General features: G+C 44.4%; 1 protein-coding gene and 1 long non-coding RNA gene across 7 annotated transcripts in view; one reads left to right on the forward strand and one right to left on the reverse strand.

Moving 5' to 3' along the window:
* NR3C2 (nuclear receptor subfamily 3 group C member 2) overlaps positions 1-7,406 on the reverse strand; it is a 440,591-nt gene extending 433,185 nt beyond the window's left edge. For 2 of the 6 annotated variants that reach the window (XM_027513406.1, XM_027513405.1), the window contains exon 1: positions 4,605-4,809. The gene's annotated coding sequence lies outside the window, so the exon portion shown is untranslated. Of the gene's footprint in view, positions 1-4,604; positions 4,974-6,954 lie in introns of those variants that run through there. The other 4 variants (XM_027513408.1, XM_027513404.1, XM_027513407.1 and 1 more) reach the window with 4 other exon arrangements.
* Positions 5,070-6,668, forward strand: LOC113875051. Its single transcript, XR_003506138.1, has 2 exons — positions 5,070-5,413; positions 6,268-6,668. It is a non-coding gene; the product is annotated as an uncharacterized LOC113875051 (long non-coding RNA).
* Positions 7,407-22,087: the final 14,681 nt, after the last annotated feature.

Genomic DNA, 22,087 nt, shown 5'->3' on the forward strand with positions numbered 1-22,087 from the left:
ACTAGCCACTGAATCTACAGTGATGAACAAAACAGCCTCAATTCCCATCCTCAAGGAGTCCCCAGGATTGTTTTAGACATACTATTTTATCTACTGGCTCTCTCTATAAATTTATTCTATAGATAATAGTAACAGGCTGTATTTCTATAATTCTTATGCATGATATGGTTCAATGACCTATTACAAGCCTTTCACAGATATTAACGTACATACCCTTATAAATTACCCTACAAGATTGGCAGAAGTACTGTCCCAAATGATACAACTGGGGAAACCGAGGCAGAAGCTACACAGCAGAGCTGGAATTTGATCCCAGGTGTCTACACCAAGGTCTCTCAACCATGGCCCTACTGGGGGCCTGATAATGCTTTGTTGAGATCTCTCCTGTGCATTGTAAGATGTACAGCTGTATCCCTGACCCCTACCCACTAGATGCCAGTAGCATTCCTCCTGCCCCACTGTGACAGCCCCAAATGCCTCCAGCCTTGCCAAAAGCCCCTAGGGGTGTGGGGAGGGGGGCCAAAATCACCCCTGGCTTGAGAAGCACCACTCTAAAGAAACATCTCTCAAAGAAAATTAATTCACTCAATAAAATTTCATTTGTGCATTTTCATGCATAGAACTCTTAAAATCTTTAACTACGCAATTTTCAAATCCTTTCAGGTGTATAAACAATCTCTGACCCAAATAAAGGTCCTGACCTAAAAGCTGCAGTTTCTGCAGTGCTGAGCACAGATATTACTTCAGACCTCTCAGTCCTTTCCCCCACTCTGCCACTCACGATCTTCATCCACCCTACCCTCTTCTCATTAAAGAGACTAGGAAGACTTTTTGCTCCAGAAATTATATTAACATGGAAAAAATGATATAATGACTCTACTAAATAAATTGGCATCAGATATCACAGGGCTCTCTGGCAAAATTTAATGCCCAAATTGTCCGAAGATCATAATTACCTCTTACTTTTCTGTATTCCACACTAGGCTTTTAAGTTCCCAGAAGGAGGAAACTTTATCAGCTTTACCACTGCACCCCAAGATGACAGCATAGTACAAATAAAAAAATGTTAAACTATTATAAAATAATCAATACCCAGTAATTTGTGAACATTGAAATCTCCCAATTATGTAGCATGTTTTTGCTTAAAGAACATTATTCTATAAATTCCCAATCACAAAACAGTAGAAAGTAAGCCAAGTTATGAAGTCTGAGAAGGTAATCTGATAATTCCAGCAGGAAAAATTAGTGTGGATGAAAGCCAAGAACTGAATATAGTGAAATGGGACCAAAACAGCTAATACTGGCCTTTTGTACCTTACTGAAAAACCATTTAGTAATAGCCATGGGTTGAAAAATACCAGTAAATATGTGCTGCTTCTACTTCTAAGAATATTCAGCCTTCCCCATACCAAACTGGAACAGTATAGATAAGGTACAGATAGATACTTCAGTCCCAAATTCATCAAACCACAAGAAATGTGTCTATTCCTGTTTAAAACTGAACACCTTCTGTGTATCATCCCCCCACACCCCAATCCTATTCCTAAACCCACATTCCCTGTCTTGGTGAATTGTACCACCGTCTATTCAAATGCCCAGAAATCACCCCTGCCTTGGCACCCTTACTAAAGGTCTCCACAAGTTCATCCCTCCCCACTCCCACACCTACAGTCTCCCAGACAACAGGACCATCTGCCTTGAGTCTGAAGGATCATCGTCATCCAGACTTCTCTCCAAAAATTCTTTCTCCAAACTGTCTTTAGGAAAGGATGATCACTCACTGCCTGTTTTGAAGCTTCACAGTGGAAATTCACATGCTAAAACTCTTGGAAGTTCTAAGGTACAGAAACCCATTTCCTTTTTAATTCAGAGTTCCCTAAATAATTTGGCCACTGCACCTGTTTTCTTTTTTCTCACACAACATCTACTAATATGCGGAGGGACACTTTTCATCACTGTGCCTCAAGCCAGGAGCCACGTCTTAGATACATAAGGCTATATAAAGATTTGAAGAGAACCTTTACGAGAGCGCTGATAGGCAAGAACCATCTTAAAGCACTCTTACAAGGAAGTACCTTATCAGCTAATATCATGCAGCTGATCACAACTTTCCAAGTCTTGTTTGGCTAGCCTTGAACCCTCTTGACAATAACACAGACCAGCCTGCATTTCACCACATTATTGACAAGGCTATCATTAGAGAATTTGCAAAGGCTTTGCTGAAATCTACATTAGCTTTAAGACATTTTGATCTGTCAACCTAATACACCTCTCAACAAAGAATATAAAGGCTGGCAACCAACAGTAAAGAACGGAAGATATCTAGGGCTAGGGCTAGCACCTACATGGCTTCCACTGGAAATATTTTTAAGGATCAGGCTTTTAAAAAAATATATGATTATTGAAATATTTTATGCTGAATTCTCCCTATTATCTTTTCCTTTCTTTTTTTTAATGTACTTATTTTTAATTGAAAGATAAGTGCTTTACAATATTGTGTTGGTTTCTGCCATATATCAACATGAATCAGCCATAAGTATACATATATCCCCTCCCTTCTGAACCTACCTCCCACCTCCCACCTCCCACCCCATCCCACTCCTCTAGGTTGCCACAAGAGCCCTGGTTTGAGTTTACTAAGTCACACAGCAAATTCCCACTATCTATGTACATATGGTAGTGTGTAAGTTTCCATGCTATTCTGTCCTATATTATCTTAATTGATCTTCTCTATAAAACAAACGGATCAGTTAGGAAGTTATTTCCTATGTCGTCCAGGAAATCCAGGTTGTCTTTTTGAAACTGGCACAAGCTCCATGGCTTGAGCAGATTTTTAGTCAATCACTAGTGAATACTGAAAATATTAGTTGATGAATATGATCTTCATGGAACTTAATATCCAGAGGGAAAAGGTAAAGTTTTTGTTACTAAAGTATAAGATTAAACAGATATTGATATACAAATCTACTTATGTAAAATCAGGCTTGTCTCTCTTACAATGGAAACTATAACAGATACTCCCCTTGGGGCAAAGACAAAAAACATGAAGGTCCCTTAATATTCAGGCAAATGCCTCCCCTCTTAAAATGAAGGAACTTTCACACAGGGAAAGTAAGGAAAAATACTGACAGTTCTACCTTGTCATATATATGCTCTTAAACACTATTTTTGCAAAGGGAAAATCTGACTTTAAATTTTTATATTTTACAGACTCTGTTAAACTGCAGTTTCCCATAAGGAAGTAGTTCTTTTTGTTTGTTTGTTTCAGGAATATTAACAAAGAATCTTGCAAATTTATATTTTTTCCGAAAACAGTTTCACTTTTATAACCTCCCAAACACAGTTCCATTTCAAATGCATCATTTTCTATAGTTATCTGACTCTAATATTACATCCTCAAGACAGAACGTTAAGAATTTTATAATTTGTATTGGTTGCATAGTTGTAAAAGTTTACTGTAACTCTTTTGCTGTCATCCCTATTACTTAACTATAACCATGTTCCTTGTTTTAACAGATGAAATTAATGATAGAAATCAGCCCAAGGTCACCTAAGAGAGCCAGAGAACCAGTTAGAACTGAACACACCTGATTTCTATTCACTCACCTAATTCACTGAGCCACCTGATCGTTCCAAAAGCCCCAAACTAAACTATTTCTCCCTTAAAGGAAAAAGCTCCCCTTTTATTATTTTAAAAAAACTTCTTTCCTCAAGCATTTCCATGATAGCCTGTCATGAAGTCAAATCTAAAATGAAAACTTCCCAGAATTTCACAGATGGAGAATGCTGTTAGCATTACTATGTAAATATCATCAATAACAGCACCTAGAGAAATGCCAATTCAAATATGAAAATGCAATTTACTGCCTTTGAAATTCAGTGGTTTCCAAACTTGTCTGGTATCAAAGTTTTCCTAACTTCTATGTTATAACAAATACTTAAACCTTTTGGTGCCGTAAACCATTACGATTTAAACCTGGTCTTCTAAAATTCATTAGGAAAAGCTGTGCACCTAAATTCAGTAGCAGGGCACGGATGTCACCGAAAGAAGCTTCATCCTTTCTCTCCTGCTTTTAGAATTCGAACTGATGCCACATAAAGCATAATCTCTTTCAGGAGTTTCGTGAATCCTAAGGCACGGGAAATGCACGAATTTCCAGAGCCTCTTTCCTACAGAATCTGTCGGGATTTGTATCTCCTTCAATTGCCCTTTTTCCACTACACCTCTGGCTGAGATTTGGGTGCTTCCGCAATTTATAAAGGAAAGAAATATTATTCAAACGTCCTTTAAAAACTGTACAAGAAAAACGATCCGAAATTCATCTTTGGGGAAAGGGAAGGGTGAGAGACCTCCCACTGCCAAAGGCGGTAGAAAGCTGCTCGTTAGAGGGCATTTATCCAAAGTGGCCAAACTTTCCCAAAATAGTCCTCTGGCGGCCAAAGGGGGGGAAAGTGGAAAACCAAAACAAAACAACAAGCACACAGCACCCTACTGACAGTGCCTCCGGATTACGCAGCCACTTCTCCCTGCAAAGTGCACGCTCCCGCGCCGCGGCCACACGCAGAGCCGGGCAAGCGGCGCCCAGCCGCACACCCCTACACACCTGCCTCGGCCGGGGTCCGTCTCTCGGCGTCTACCTGTTGCAGCGCTCGCCAACGCCACGACACCCCTGCTGCGGAGCCCCCCTAAATCCAACCACATCCAGGCCAGCGAGTGCAGCTCTCCCTGCAGCGGGAGAGCCCGAGGCAGCAATGCTCTTGCACCCAGGTGACTGCACGGGTTTCCTCAGAGCAGCCTGAAGTTGGCTTGCGTCTCACCCGTCCAATGACACCCCGGGCGCGGGGGGGTGGAAAGGAGGGGGCAGGGGCAGGGCTAGGGCGGGGGAAGCTGGGAGGGAGAGAGAAGGAGAGGGCGGGCGAAAGCCCGGAGGGGGAGTGGGCCAGCTTCAGGGCCGGCCCTTTTAAAAGCGGGTCACATGTCCAGATAAAAAGTTCAGGTTGCTATCCCGCCCCCTTGGGCCCTTTCCATTGGTCCGGGGGGAAGCAAGGCTCCACGCTGCACGGGTCAGGCGGGCTTCTCATTGGACAATCCAGGCTGTCAGTCACCAGGAGGACGACATGACTGATACAAAGTTGCTGCGACACAGCCTGGACTCGGCAGCTCCCTTAAAGCAGCAGAAGCGGAGGCCGCTCGGGGTGCAGGGCAGCGGCTACGCCACTAGGTACTCACGACTCGCTGCCCCCCCACGCCCCTCGCTTCACTACCCCAAACTTGCTCACGCCCACCTGGCTCTCCTCCTGGCCTACCCCAGGATGTCGGGAAAGACGCTTAAAGTCTGGGGACGCTGAAGAAGTCGGTTTTTAGAAAACCAGTCAAGGTGTCCTCCCTGATGCTCTCCACCTGCAGCGCCAGGTGAGCGGCAGCCCTAGCCCAGGCACCGCCCACAGCGTCCGCGCGCAGGGAGGGACCCTCAGTGGGCTTCTCCCGACCCCGGAGGTTCATTCCCCGCCCCACTCGTCAGTCTGCCGTGTTACCTCAACACAGCAGCCGCAGCGTCCGCTGCCAGCAAGCAAGAGGATCACGTTCCCACTCGAATTGAATTTCCTTGTTTTAACCGTGCGGGGAAAGCGAGTGATTTCAGTGCAGCCAAAGCCCTTTAAACACGGCTTCTCTCCCACCCCCACCCCCCTCCCCATCCTTACACCTCTGGCAGGGTCAAGAGCTGCAGCACTCCTTCCTTACAATTTTGTGGCTGTATTTATTGCTTTCGTATTGGATTTTTCCAGTAGTTCAATTTAAAAGAAAGCTGACCATCGAGGATAGTCACTTTTTAATAATGGGTGGGAGGGGGTGCACATCATTGGGAGAAACAATCAGGAGGGGGGAAGGAAACAAAACTGTTTTCTAAGGATCAAGCGTCTGCAAGAAGAAATTTCGGTTTCCCTCCAGCCGCCTCCACCTCGACTCTCCTCCCGCCCACCCCAAGGCTGTAGTTACTAAGCAAAAGGATGGGCTTCTTAACTTTGATTTCTAAGGACTTTGAGGCTCGGAGTGTGAGGCTCCGTTTTATATTCCTGGCTGGTCCAGAGTCAGCACCGGTGACGTACACACCTAAATCTGGTCCCCGGGCCCTTGGCGACCCGCAGCCCGGCGGCGGCAGCTGTGCGTCCTCCCGCCTCACCCGTGCCCCGCACCAGCCAAACTCGGAAGTGGGGTGGGGGGGAGGGAGTTCACCCTGTGCCCAAAGGCCCCTCCTCTCCTTACAGTTCATTAAGCTTCGGAATTCCAGACCCCGAACCGAGGAAGACTCGAACTCTCAGTCGCTCCAGGTAGGGAACTCCCTGGCCGCGGGAGAGACGGCGGCGGCGCACAAGAACTGGTTGCGACCCCCCGACTCCTGTACTCAGCAGTCCCCGCTCTGAGCGGCTCCCGGCGCCCCCGCAGCCGGGAGTCCCCGCAAGTCTCCCAACTTTCCCGCGGGGCCCGAGGTCCTGCGCGCTCTCCGGGCCAAGCAAGGAGCCGGGCATCGATAGCTGCCGGGCCCGAGCGCAGACGGCCGGCAGGAAGGAGGGGAGTCCCGGACCTAGCGCCTGGGCACCCGAGGAGAAGACGGCTCCGCCTGCGCTGCCAAATTATTTATTATTAAAGGAATGGACGTGTCTCTTTTGCTAAGTTTTTACCACCTTTACGGAGGGCCAGTCTTGCCCTGGATCTCAGTTTCTTGCAAAATCTAGGTTAGAATCTTGCAGGGACTGGCCGCCACGATTGCTCGCCCGCCGCCCAACAACCCTGCCCGGAGGCGGCCGGGTGGGAACCTTGTCTCCTGCCCGCAGCCCACCTCGGCTTGCCAACCCGCGCCCTCTGCGCGGAACATGCCTTCCCCGGGGCCGCCCTGCGCTCCCCGGACCCCTCCCGCGGCTGTCAGCGCCAAGTGACTGTCGCTGTACACTCACCTTTTCTAGGACATGGTGGGGAGGCTGGGGCGCGGGGCGGGGGTTGGGTGGGGGCAACCAGGCTCCCGCTCCCGCCGCCGCCGCCGCCAGCAAGTCCGATATTAGCAGATCGGCGGTAAGGATGGAGAGGAAGAGACTCCCGGCAGTCGTCCTACTGACGGTGGGTAGAGCAATAGAGCCGTAGTGTTGTTACCCGGCAGGAGGAGACGAGGCGGCGGCGCCAAATCGCGCAGAGGGGGACGCGGGCGCCCGCCCGCCCCCAGCAGCGGCGGCGGCCCGGCCTTAGGCGGCGGGCCCTCTCTCGGGGCTGTCGGTCTCCCGGGCGGCGGCGGCTGCCTTGGAAGCCGGGAAGTTAGGGGGGTTGACCCCGCACCGGCCGCCCCGCAGCGGGCTCTCCGCGCCCCCTCCCCAGGCCTGGGGTGACCGGTGACAGCTCGGGCGGCAGAGCGTGTGAGTGTGTGTTTTGAGGGGGGTGGCCGTAGGGGGAGCCCTCTGTGCCGCGGCCCCCTTCCCGGGTCACACCCTCTGCAGAAGGAGCAGGCAGCCGAGCGTCCGGCCACCGTCTGGGGGGAAACCGGGCCGGGGGCGCCCGTGGCCCCCTCCCCAGCCTGGCCACTGGCTGCTAGGAGGCCGATGGCAAACGGAACCCCAGTGCACGTCACCCCACAGCCCTCCCCACGACTCCCCAAAGTCCAGCCCTGACCTCGCGCCCCCGGCCTCAGGTGCAGTTCCCAGCCGCCGGGAGGGGAGACGCGGGCTAGGGACCATGCGCGGGGGGCGGGAGGGAAAAGTTTCTTTTCCTGCTCCTCCGCTGCCCACCCGGAGAGGCTGCTCGTCTCTCCACCGCCCCCCCGCTTTTCTCCCCGGCTCGCCGCGCCTCTGCCCCACCCCCACCGTGGGGGGGGGGCGCCGAGGAAGGACCGGGTGTCTGCGCGCGGGGGAGACTGGCGAGCAGCGGCGGTCGCCGGCTGTCCCCTCGCTCTGACAGCGCCCGGGCCGCCGCCGCCCGCTCCGCCGAGCGAGCCGAGGACGCGGCGGGGCGCCAGGCCCCCTCCCCCCGCCGCGCGCCGAGCCCCGCGCGCCCCCGCGCCGCCCCGCGCGCCCCCGCGCCCTCCTGCCGCTCCGGCGGACACCTACGCAGACGCGAAAGGGAAAGGGGGGCGACCGAGCCGGGAGGGCGGACGGCGGCGCCCGGGAGCGCGGCACGGGGCGGAGGATGGAGCTGCGACCCGCGATCCCAGGAGCCTCAGGCTCCGGCTGCCTTGCGGAGCCGTCTGCGCCTCCTGGCTCTGGATTCTCCCCAAGTCCCACATCGCCGCCCCCCCCCGCCCCGCCCCGGCAAACCACACAGATCACCCCCATTAGGGCAAATGTGTGCGTGTGTGTGTGCGCGCGTGTCCACGAGCTTCAACCCCAGACTCTTCTAACACTTAGCCTTAGTGGAAGATTTTGGGTAGGAGGGACGCACTGTGAATATCACGACCGCTTACAGGCTCCCCTGTTCTTGTCGTTTATCACGCAGTTAAACTCCAGAAACTGACCACACTGGTCCCTGTCCCGGCTTTACACTCCTTTTCCTACAGGTTTTATTGACTCCCTCCCCCTGCCCTTTGCTGTGCTCCTTCCCGGTTTTCTTCCTAAGGAACTGTGGAAGTTGGTAATCCCTTCCCACCGTGTTAAACGCAGAACTGCCCTGTTAAAACAATCACAGCCCCACAATCCCACTGCCCCAGTCTCTAGCTGTCCATTGCGGTGTCACCCACACAGTGTTGGCACTCCCCTGTTCTTAAAGTGGCATTTGGCCTGTGGCGAACAAACTTTTGCTTGTTTCCTTAGGTGTAGAGAAGGTGAAATTCTTAAAGTATTATGCTTAGGTGAAATCAAGAAAATAATTAACATAATAAATGTTCAATGAACTTTAAAAAGAATCACCATGTAGAAGGATACTGACTGAAAAAAATGAATTCTGAACTGCATCAAAAATAGGATGGATTGACAGTCATGAGTTCACAGACAGAAGGATGGATAGTTAATGTGATTAAGGCACTATATACTAGTGGTAGAAACTTGGTAGTGGGTTTTTTGTGTTTGAAATTTTTCCTAATGAAATATTAAGAGAAAACGAACTCTTCTTTAAGGTAATCTTTATAATGCGAATTCAGTTTCAGAATTGATAAATCTGGCATTTGATTATTCCTTTCCCCTTTATAAAATGATTTTACTTAAACTTTCTTTACCTAGGTGTTCCTCCACTATTTTAATCACTAATTTTATTACGGACAATTTATTAGGCAGCAGATTCTGATGTAAAGTGGGGTTATTGTAACTGCCACATTTTAGAAATCTAGAAGATTTCTTCCTGCGTTTTCCTTCTGTCCAATCTCAAATTTTAATCTTTAATGCTATAAAGCAGTTTGGTATTATAAAACTGAGACTGAGTTTTTAAGCATTTACGTATATTCTTTTGAAACTTTTGCACACCAAAATCGCTTGTGGGGACATCCATATGCCCATGTATATCAATTTCTCTTATCCTTCAACAGAGATATTAGGGGATCTTGCCATTACTATTAAGCAAACCTTTATTTTTGTATATTTGAGTATCTCCTCAAACTTTTGAACAATTATTTTCTTTTGCTGGCTGTAAGAGGTGGTCTTGTGCCACCCTAGAAGGAAAACAGCTCCAAGATAAAATCTTTGGCTCCCTTATCTGAAGAGATGGTGGCACTGGTGTTACTGGGAATCACCCTACAAGTGATGTCTCTGAGAGACTCCATCAAAAATGGAGATGCAGGGTTTTTTGGTTATCCCGAATACTCTTGGTTTCCAATGCTTAATAATAAAGAGTCCTATCAACTTTGAAAACGTACATCTAGGAAATGTCATTACTTGCTGATTTTTAAGCTCATAACAAACTTTGTTCTTTTGATCCTTTTAGATGTATTTTTCTTTGCAAAAGGATAGAAATGTGTTTTTAAGAAAAATGAGTATTAAGGAAGTAAAAGCACAGAAAAGGACCTTAACTTCATCTCCAAATTATTGGAGACTACTTACAGCTGCCAAATAGTCTGAAACCTTGAAGCAGCATCCATTCTCTTCCCTTTTGACACTTGTTCAGCCTCCTTGCACAGTCCTGTACCTCAGGACACTTCCCTCCCTCAACCCATTAGCCTCAAACTCCCTGAGGTTTGCTACCTAAAGTGCACGACTCAGCGTTTGCAATTTACATATGTGACATCACATCCTCTATTATATAACTTCAGATACAAAGCCTAATATCATCTAAGTTTGTGTCGGAAAAAAATCCTCCCGTGCTCTTTATTTCAGCTTTACCAGAGCAACCCCTTAGATCTCTGATCCAAATCTCACTTCATCCAACAGCTGACACTGGGGGGAGAAAAAAAAAACCCAAAACGCATGGAGTTGTTTAAGCCATGAAATGATAAGCAACACCCCCCCCCATAAATACATTTTGAAATGTATTAGATCTCCTTTAGATCTTTATTTACTGATAGGAAAGTAAAGCCCGTTAAGTAGCATATAATTTAATTGTATTCAATAATCTTTAAAAGTTGAAGGCTAAGCATTTGGACATAGATAACTTCATTAATAAGCCTAGTCATGCTGGCACTTTTTTTTTTCTTTCAAAAAAGCTGAGCTTTTTTCCCCCCTGTCTCTTACCAGCTGTTAGGAAGAGTTGAGAAAGACAGAGAGAGTCAGAGAGAGAAAGGCGGGGCTAGGGCGGGCAGTGTTGGAGAGAAAAGATGAATAGGGGAAAAATATAAAATAGAATTTCTTCTTTGTTTATTGCAAAACACACATGTTACAGTTTATAAACATTGCAAGCAAATAAGAAATTGTGGACCAGAAGAGAAATACAAAACATATCAGAGTTTGTTAATACCCAAAATAGACCCAATTCAAGTTTCTGGACTACTTGGAATATTTTTATTAGCTTTGCTTACTCATTAATTTCCATATTTGTTTACCTAACTATTCATCTGTCTACCTTAATTTCATTTGCAGTCATTTTAAACAGAAAACACACAAACCTCATCCATCTCGATGACCAGATTTTGAGCTGACAGAGCACCAAACAGAACATGCATCACAATTAGCGTGCCACATTATTAGAGGCAAATCAGATTGCACTGTGCATACACTGATGTTCTAAATTTAGAAATAATGTACAGTGGTTGAAAAGGGGAGGGGGACTCAGAGCCATGTGTTTTAATAAAAATAAAGATATTTGCAATTCCTTCTCTTTTTCTTGGTTTAGTGCAGAAAATTCATCACCTTTAAATAACTATGCTAATCTTACATAAATAACTGCATGGTTTGTGAGCTCATTAGAATTATGCATCCGGCTGCTTTTCTGATATTATGGGCAATAACAACCACAGAAAAGTGAAACAATCCAGTGGGTCAGGTGTGGGAAATAAGAGTCTCTGCTGAACGTGATGAAAAACTCATTTAGAATTTCTCATTAGGACTTCACAGGAGCAGTTAGCTTTTCAGTAGTCGGCGCTGTATTTTTAGCAGCATTTTAACAGCTGTCAGTAACAACTAAGACAACATTTTGATCAACACTTTTTTTTTTAATTCTAACAAAGATGTTTGCAAAGAAACAAAATGCTTCAAGATTTAAATGTTTAGCTCTGAAAAACAAACCAAAAAAGATACTTTCTTGTGACGTAAATTGTTAATGCCTCAAGGGCAGGCAGAAAGGTATCTACCTAAAATGAAGCCGAGTGGACTTCTAAGGTTTAATTTTCTGATTCCTAGGTACGTATAATAAAGATGATTTTAGGCTTGAAAGGTGTGTTCAGAGTCAGAAACGGAAACCTCAGTATAAGAGAATGTGCAGTGGATCTTGTCATGTATTTGCAAGTAGGTCAAGAATAGCCATGTGGGCACCCAAAATGAATAAAATCTTGTCCCTAACATTTGAGTTTATAAAGGGAGGTTATCACATGTCAGATATATGACACTGGAAATAGCAGATAGAAAAAAATGTAAGAGGCTTCATGACAGATGTCATCTTTATTTCTAAAGATAGAGGTAAATTTGCTGTGGGTAATGTATTACAAAGCAAACTAAAACTAAGCTCTGCAAGTGTCAAATTTCCCTCTCACCTGCAATCTCCCCAAACCGAGTGGTTTCTGTTCTAAGGGAAGTCATGGTATATTATTAAAGCAGCCTACTGAATCATCCTATCCAGAGGTCATCTGCTCATTTCGAGGACCTAATCCATGTTTTGAGTTTGTCCCAACTAAGGCAGCTGAGTATTTCCACTTCATCTAGCTGGCACGGTGGGGAATGAAGGCATTCTTAGATCAAATGATATTTTTATCATTGTTAGGTAGTTAGAATAGGAAACAGGAGTCCAAAATGGCGGTGGCTAAAAGACTAGGAAGGGAAAAGCCCGCAAAAATAAAACAAAGGAGGTCAAAGGAAGGTCTGAGGACTGGAGTGAGGGCTTCAGGTGGAACAAACAGCACTCCTGGCTAGCCCAATTTGCATAGGGCAGGCCCAGGGGGAGGAAAAACATATAAAAAGAAGAGCGCATGCGCTTTCTCTCTCTCTCTCTCTCTCTCTCTCTCTCTCTCTCTCTCTCTCTCCCCCCCCCCCACTTTGGGTTGGCATGCCCTCACGCTTCAAGGATGGATTCTCCTGCTGTCTTCTAAATAAAACAGAGCTGTACCACTGATTGATCTAAGAGCTATAACATGGTTTCTCCAAAACTGGAGAGCTGTGATGCGCTGAGGGCTTTAATGTCTGTTGCTCCAAATCTTTGTTGTAACGAGACAGAACCGAGGAGCATACACTTGCCTGACAATTATATTGCATTTTTTTTTTTTTTCCTATTCCTTGTAGGGGTACCAGTTCACTACCTCTTGCTTGCTTGGTAGGACTTTTTTCAACAAAACGTGCAGGATATCTACTTCTTCTTTCTTCTTGCCCTGCACAAACCCCTGCCAGATGCAAATCTTTTAGTATTGATCGTTTTTCACAGAGCATGACATGGTTTTCTTAGTGCATACATTTTGGACATTAAATACCCATGTGTAAAAATGAAACATGTATCAACATCTTTTATATGGAAGGTACAGGTCACATCAATTATTAATATTTAAACCACAATCTATTTTGAAGTGCTTACTGCTAATTATAGCTAGACTTTAATATTTTATCAAAGTAAGTGGAAATTTAAGCTAATCCATTACTTAAAAAAAAAAAAAGCTTTTTAATGATCTTCACTATAAATGTGGTGGAACCATGTCATCTTAGTAAAACTGTGTAGACTTACAATGCCATTTTTTGCCAGTACAGATTGCTAGCTTACATAAAGGATCAAGTAAGCACCTAAATAAAGTCTTGGGATTCTTCTAACACATTTATATATGTAACTTTTATGTTGTTTTGATTTTTAAAAAGTACATATTTTCATAATAATTATCTATCTCAAAAGGGAAAAATCCAGGAAAATTATTTTTATCACTACATCAATTCAATATATGCTATTACTCTGTTCTTTTATAAATTATATGGCTCTATTTCTAATTTGAATATGACATGAACTGAAGTTTTGTTGAAAACAAATATTTTTTAATTACCTTTATTTGTAAGCAAACATTGTTATAATTCAGTAAAAACTGCCAAGGAACAAACTGTAAGATCATATACACGTATCTTTTTATCTATTTTATGTTACTTCCATGGTACCAGATGATTTTACTCCTAGGATACAACTACTAGTATGTTAAAAGACAAACTAGGGATCCAGGAGGGAAGTCAAGATTATTAATCACGACAATTTCTCACCTACAGGGAGAAATTAAAGCAAACACTAACTTCTACAGATAATTCAAAAAGCCCAGGGTAAAAGCAAGAGCTCTGAGGCTCAATCTCCTTGAATGAAAAGTCTAATCAGTACTTTTCAGCCTGGAGCTGTATTTCATTACCCCTTTTCAAAGATACAGCAAATCAAACAGTGCATGAAATTCACTTGCATGGCTTTGAATCCTGGCTCCATGGCTTCCTAACCATATGACTCAGGGCAAATCACTTAGTCTTTCTAAATTTAGTTTCCTTATTTGTAATAAGAGACAACTGATACCATAAATGGATATGAACTTGACACAGTACCTGGATGTGGTAAGTGCTCCCCAAAAGTGTTAAATGTGTACCTCCAGAGTTTTGTCATAGAAAACTCAAAGTTGATTCTTCTGAGGATTCAAAATCTTCCTTACACTTCAAATGGGTTTTGAGGTCCCTCAAGATGGATGGAGGAGCCTGGCAGGCTGCAGTCCATGGGGTCACTAAGAATCGGACAGGACTGAGCGACTTCACTTTCACTTTTCACTTTCATGCATTGGAGAAGGCAATGGCAATGTACTCCAGTATTCTTGCCTGGAGAATCCCAGGGACAGCGGAGCCTAGTGGGCTGCGGTCTATGGGGTCACACAGAGTTGGACACGACTGAAGCGACTTAGCAGCAGCAGCAGCAGCAAGAATCAGAGCTTTAACCTGAGGTCTTCAAGGGCTTCAGACTTCTAAGAATTCTCTTCGATAGAACAGTGATTCTCAAGTTTTATCATGCATCTGAATCACTGCAAGAGTCTGTTAAAAGTTTACTAGGCCCCATGCTTAGAGTTTCCTGTTCAGTAGGTATGGGGTGGAACCTGAGAATTGATATTTCTCACAAGTTTCCAGGCAGATGATGCTGGTGCTGCTCGAGGAACTACTCTTTGAGAGGCAGATATGGCGCTAGTGGTAAAGAACCCACCTGTCAATGCCGGGGACATAAGAGATGCAGGTTTGATCCCTGGTGAGGCAGATGCCCTGGAGGAGGGCATAGCTACCCACTCCGGTATTCTTGCCTGGAGAATCCCATGAACAGAGGAGCCTGGAGGGCTTTGATCCATAGATCCACAGGGTCACAAAGAGTCAGACTAGACTGAAGCAATTAAGCATGTTGCACACACACCCTAGAATATGGAAAAGAAGCAATTGCCCCCAGGCTGCTTACTTTGCAAGGTTAAGTTACTGCTGGCAGCAGCTGATGGTGGGGGCAGGGAGGAGAGGGGGGTGGGCCCCAGGGAGAGATGAGAAGCAGGAAGTAGGAGACTAAAGAAAGGAAGTGTCAGTTATTGTTGAAAAGGGCAGGGATGGGTCTTCACAGTCAGGCATCATTGGAATCCAGAGGCTGGCTAGCTGTTGCTGAGAACTCTGTCTCCACAGCCCTTGGACTATATGTTGATCTATCATGACCTCCTTTTTTTTTTTTTTTTTTAATTGGGATATAGTTGCTTTACCATGTTGTGTTGGTTTCTGATGTACAATGAAGTGAATCAGCTATAGTTACACATGTATCCCCGCCCTCTTGGACCTCCCTTCCACCACACCCCCATCCCACCCCTCTAGGTCATCACAGAGCACCTAGCTGAGCTCCCTGTGCTATACAGCAGCTTCCCACTGGCTATCTATTTTACACATGGTAGTGAGTACGTGTCATTCCCAACCTCTCATTTCACCCAACATCCCCCTGTACCCCTCATGTCCGTGTCTGTTCTTTACATCTGCATCTCTATTCCTGCCCTGAAAATAGGTTCACCTCTACCATTTTTCTAGATTCCACATACATGCATTAATATGCGATATTTGTTTTTCTTTTTCTGACTTACCTCACTCTGTATGACAGACTCTAGGTCTAGCCACATCTCTACAAATGACCAAGTTTCATTTTTTTTTTAAGTGCCGAGTGATGTTCCATTGTATGTATGTACCACATCTTCTTTATCCATTCTTCATGGATATTTACGTTGCTTCCATGGTGTGGCTATTGTAAATAGTGCTACAGTGATTTTTCATGACCTCTAAATTCTTCCCTGAATAAGTATTTGGGAAGTACTTTACCACTTTCAGGCTCTTAAATTACCTATTAGTTTACTATTGTATTATCTTAAGGCATTAACTTTGGTTATTTGGGAGTGCAAGGGAGGGGAGTCAGAATCGGCAAAGCACAGTCCTTCAGTTACCTTTGCATACAGTATGCCATGGTCAAGTTCAGATCAGCTTTCTCCCTCTGTTCTGAGTGTGTCATGAAGATGAACCCCTGCCTCTTGAGTTAGATATTAACTGATGCTTTTTCTTTTTTTCAGGTTTCATCAGATCAGAAGGGAACATTAGTTTAATCAGATGTGATAAGCTTTTGACAAAGTCATAGTGGTTGTTCCTAGTTTTGAACCAACAATTATGTGAGGAGATTTCCTATATTTTTGTCAGAAGTCCAGGCTTCCTGGGCTTCCCTGGCGGTTCAAGTGATAAAGAATCTGCCTGAAATATAGGAAGGCCAGAGTTCAATCCCTGGGTCAGGAAGTTCCCATGGAGAAGAGAACAGCTACCCACTCCAGTATTCTTGCCTGGAGAATCCCATGGACAGAGGAGGCTGGCAGGCTATAGTTCATGGGGTCACAAAGAGTCAGACATGACTGAGCGACTAACACTTACCTTGCCAGTCTTCGTGTTTACTTCTATAACAGTTTCATTGCTTTATTAAGAAATGATGTCAACATTGTATGATTTAATTTCCTTAAGAAGAGGTGGCAAGAATACACTGAAGAACTATACAAAAAAAGATCATGACCCAGGTAACCACGATGGTGTGATCACTCACCTAGAGCCAGACATCCTGGAATGTGAAGTCAAGTGAGCCTTAGGAAGCATCACTATGAAAAAAGCTAGAGGAGGTCATGGAATTCCAGTTGAGCTATTTCAAATCCTGAAAGATGATGCTGTGAAAGTGCTGCACTCAATATGCCAGCAAAATTTGGAAAACTCAGTAGTGGCCACAGAACTGGAAAAGGTCAGTTTTCATTCAATACCAAAGAAAGGCAATGCCAAAGAATGTTCAAACTACTGCACAATTGCACTCATCTCACACACTAGCAAAGTAATGCTCAAAATTCTCCAAGCCAGGCTTCAACAGTATGTGAACCGTGAACTTCCAGATGTTCAAGCTGGATTTAGAAAAGGCAGAGGAAGCAGAGATCAAATTGCCAACATCCATTGGATCATTGAAAAAGCAAGAAAGTTCCAGAAAAACATATACTTCTGCTTTATTGACTATGCCAAAGCTTTTGACTGTGTGGATCACAACAAACTGTGGAAAACTCTTCAAGAGATGAGAATACCAGACGACCTGACCTGCCTCCTGAGAAATCTGTATGCAGGTCAAGAAACAATAGTTAGAACTGGACATAAAACAACAGACTGGTTCCAAATTGGTAAAGAAGTACGTCAAGGATGTATGTTATCCCACTTATTTAACTTATATTGTGAAATGCCAGGCTGGATGAAGCACAAGCTGAAATCAAGATTGCCGGGAGAAATATCAATAACCTCAGATATGCAGATGACACCACCCCTATGGCAGAAAGTGGAGAACAACTAAAGAGCCTCTTGATAAAAGTGAAAGAGGAGAGCAAAAAAGTTGGCTTAAAACTCAACATTCAGAAAACTAAGATCATGGCATCCGGTCCCATCACTTCATGGCAAATAGATGGGGAAGCAATGGAAGCAGTGAATTTCTTTTCTTGGGCTCCAAAATCACTGCAGATGGTGACTGCAGCCATGAAATTAAAATACGCTTATTCCTTGGAAGAAAAGCTATGACAAACCTAGACAGCGTATTTAAAAGCAGAGACATTACTTTGTCAACAAAAGTCTGTCAAAGCTATGGTTTTTCTAGTAGTCATGTATGGATGAGAGAGGTGTACTGTAAAGAAAACTTAGCACCCAAGAATTGATGCTTTTGAACTGTGGTGTTGGAGAAGACTCTTGAGAGTCCCTTGGACTGCAAGGAGATCCAACCAGTCCATCCTAAAGGAAATCAGTCCTGAATATTCACTGGAAGGATTGATGCTGAAGCTGAAACTCTAATACTTTGGCCACCTGATGCAAAGAGCTGACTCATTTGAAAAGACCCTGATGCTGGGAAAGATTGAAGGCAAGAGGAGAAGGGAACGACAGAGGATGAGATGGTTGGATGGCATCACCGACTCAACGGATGTGGGTTTGAATAAGCTTCAGGAGTTAGTTATGGACAGGGAAACCTGGCTTGCTGCAGTCCATGGGGTCACAAAGAGTTGGACATGACTGAGTGACTGAACTGAACTGAAGAAGTTGAAAAATGTAATTCAATCAAGACAGATGAAACCCCTGAATTTAGACAGATGAATTTGAAGAATAATCAAGGAAAGCTGACAGAAAGATAATAAAACTGCATTCCTAGTGTCACTTAAATTGAACTTTTTCATGGGTGAGAGAGATTGTAAAAAAAAAGAGTGGAATATAGCCCATGTGAGGAAACTTGTTATATTCAGTTGGCCAAATATAAGGAGGTTGGTCATCTTACAGAAAATCCAGAACAAACTTTTAACTAATCCAGTAGTTCACAATAGACCTTGATTGGAGCATTACTTTATCCATAGGTTGTGAAAATAGTTCAGAAAGAAGGACAAACATCATTAACAGTTCTACAAACTAAGAGATACATGAAAAAATAGATTTCCTTAACCTAGTAAACAGTGACCTCATAAAAAAGTCAGGTAGCCCATTGAGTTCATTTTATTTTTTGCTAGTGTGAAAATCACTTAGAGTATTTGACTGCTTCTTTAATATTGTTATATTAATACTTAATTATAGTATTATAAGTCATAACATATTTCATAAGCTTACAAATGTTTCATAAAATATTTCAAGTACACCAAAAATAACAACAGGCTTTAATGTAGCCACAACTGTCCTTGAGGTGGGAACATTTTGTCATATTTGCTGCAGAAGTATAAAATATTGCAAGAGTATGATACATTCCTATTTCTTGATGGGGTTATTGGTGAAGGGGAGGGGAGACAAGAATATAGGGGTTGTCTCTTATCAACTGGAAGTAGTACTTCCATTGTTAGAAGCCCTGAGTGTTGCATTTTCAGACACAGATCTTAATGAGAGGGAATTAGTTCTTAATGTTTCCAAACAACATCCAAAGAGGGGCTGGTGGATAATCCCAGTCCCAACTCATGGTTTTCACTGAGGGCAGGGATGTAAAATTCAGAATTTCCCTGGTGGTTCTGTGGTTAGGAATCTGCCATTGCAGGATATACGGATTTGACCTCTAGTCTGGGAAGCTTCCACATGTCGGAAGGCAACCAAGCCTGTGGGCCACAGTTACTGAGACCACATGCCCTAGTGTCCGTGATCCGCAACAAGAGAAAACCCTGCAAGAAGAAGTTCAAGAGCTGCAACTAAAGAAGGCCTTCACACAGCAACGAAGACCCGGCACAGCCAATAAATAAATGAAAAAAGAAAAGTCAAACTATTCTCTCATAGATTCTCAAGAATGAAGTTGACTTCAGCACCACAAGAACTGCCCACCTAGGAAACTACAGATCCTTGCAAAGGAGTGTTAGATCCTTCTAACAATGGAAGTAATTCAAGTCCAGTTAGTTTCAATAGTATTGCTTTTTGGGTCACTTTCCAATCATATTTCCTCCTAGCCCAAGTAATTCTAATAGCCTCAATGAAATTCAGGGATGATATAAATCATTGCATGCTGATCTTAAGTCATTACCAGAACTTTTCTGATTAGTTCTATTGGCCCATGGTTGTATGCACTGTTAAGTATTTTGACTTGAATCCTAGAGACAAGTGTTCAGTCCAATTTGGACAGTTATCTTAGTCTGTTGGGGCTCTGATAACAAAACACCATAGAATGGGTAATTTATAAACAGCATAAATTTACATTTCACAATTCTGAAGTGGATGTCCAAGATCAGGATGCAGTATGGTTGAATGAGGACTCTTCTGAAGAACAGATTTCTTTTATATTAGTGTGTATAGTTGATTAACAATGTTGTGTTAGTTTCAGGTGTACTGCAAAGTGATTCAGTTATACATATACATGTATCTATTCTTTCTCAAATTCTTTCTCCATTTAGGTTATTATGGAATATTGAGCGGAATATTTTCATTTGCTGAATGTTCTCAGTTGGGGATTATCATCACATTTGGGGATTAGGGTTTCAACACATGTATCTAGGGGGTTCGTGTGTTGTATCATCATATTTGGGGATTAAAGTTTCAAGATATGAATCTAGGGGGACAGGAAATTTCAGATCATAATTAGAGGGCTTAAGAATCTAGTGTTTAGCCATTATCTGGCTCACTTCATTTGTCAATATATTGACCTTTAGCTTAGAAATAGTCTTTGGGTATATCGTATATTCTGGTGTCAGGTATACATGAAGCTCCTGTAGAAAGACACCCCCACAATACAGTAGCTCAGATAAGAAAGAAATTTAATTCTATCTTACATAAAATTGAGAAAAATGAATGTGATCCACCTATCCATGGCAGATAGGTGGTTCTGCTGTGTGGGGTCTTTAGGACCTCCTGTTCCTTGAGGCACCCCAGTTCTGCAGAGTGTTGTCCTTATCTATATGGTGGAGGCTGTGTCATTAGAATCATATCCACAGTTTTATATTAAAAAACAAACATTTTGGGGGCTTCCCTGGTCGCTCAGTGATGAAAATCTGCCTGCCAGTGCAGGAGACATAGCTTTGGTGCCTGATTCAGGAGGGTCCCACATGCCACCAAGCAACTTAGCCCATGCACCACAACTATTGAACCTGTGCTCTAGAGTCTGGGAGCCACAGCTACTGAAGCCCGAGGGCCCTAGAGCCCTTGCTCTGCAGTAAGAGAAGCCACCACAATAAGAAGCCAGCAAGTAGAGACCATTCCCCACCTGCCACAGCTAGATGTTTACATCTTGATGCCAGAGCAATTTTCAAGAAGGTTAACTGGTTGTGTTCCCTGCTAAAACTGGAGTTCTACTAAAAGGAGGAAGGGGTAAATAAATACAGGGGCCAATTAACAGTCTTTGTTAAGAGATAACCAGTTCCAATGAACAGAGTAGAAAATACGAGCTAAGTCTCTTCAGTCATGTCCGATTCTTCGCAGCTCTATGGACTGTAGCCCACCAGGCTCCTCTGTCCATGGGATTCTCCAGGCAAGAATACTGAAATGGGTTGCCATGCCTTCCTCCAGCGAATCTTCCCCACCCAAGGGTCAGGTCTCTTGTGTCTCCTGCATTGGGAGGCCCATTCTTTACCACTAGTACCACCTTGAAATCCCAAGGAGAAAATGGGATGGGGCTTTAACTGTGGCACAAAGACCTAAGGTTATGGTTAAGGAGGGATGCAACTCAGCAGAGTTTGAAAAAGCAAATTATACTATTCCATGGAAAGCCAGAAATGCTCAGATTTTAACCTGTGCCTGACACAGAGACAGAGAGAGACAGAGAGCTAGCACGTAGCCCATGTGTATGTTAGTACAGGGGCAATCTGCAGGAGACACAATCTCCTTTAGCCTGCCTGTCAGAACACTACAGAACAAGGTAAAGGGTAGGACTGATGTTCAGTTGGTCAATACCAGGACAACTGGGCTCTTCTCACCACCCTAGTTCCTTCTGATTGGCTGATATCCATTGACAGTGCGAGTATACAGGTCATTGCTGTACTGTGCTCTGTCGCTCAAAGAACTGTTTGGGACCCTATGAACTATAACCCACCAGGCTCTTCTTTCTGTGGGCTTTTTCAGGCAAGAATACTGGAGTGGCTGCCATTTCCACCTCCCAGAACTCTTCCCTACCCAGGGGTCAAAACCAATCTCCTGCATTGCAGGCAGATTCTTTACCTGCTTCAGTCAGTTCAGTTCGGTTCAGTCTCTCAGTTGTGTCCAACTCTTTGCGACCCCATGAACTGCAGTGCGCCAGGCCTCCCTGTCCATCACCAACTCCCGGAGTTCACTCAGACTCACGTCCATTGAGTTGGTGATGCCATCCAGCCATCTCATCCTCTGTCATCCCCTTCTCCTCCTGCCCCCAATCCCTCCCAGCATCAGGGTCTCTTCCAATGAGTCAGCTCTTCACATGAGGTGGCCAAAGTATTGGAGTTTCAGCCTCAGCATCAGTCCTTCCAAAGAACACCCAGAACTATCTCCTTTAGAATGGACTGGTTGGACCTCCTTGCAGTCCAAGGGACTCTCAAGAGTCTTCTCCAACACCATAGTTCAA

The sequence above is a fragment of the Bos indicus x Bos taurus genome, chromosome 17, assembly GCF_003369695.1.
Source record: "Bos indicus x Bos taurus breed Angus x Brahman F1 hybrid chromosome 17, Bos_hybrid_MaternalHap_v2.0, whole genome shotgun sequence".
NCBI lineage: Eukaryota > Metazoa > Chordata > Mammalia > Artiodactyla > Bovidae > Bos > Bos indicus x Bos taurus.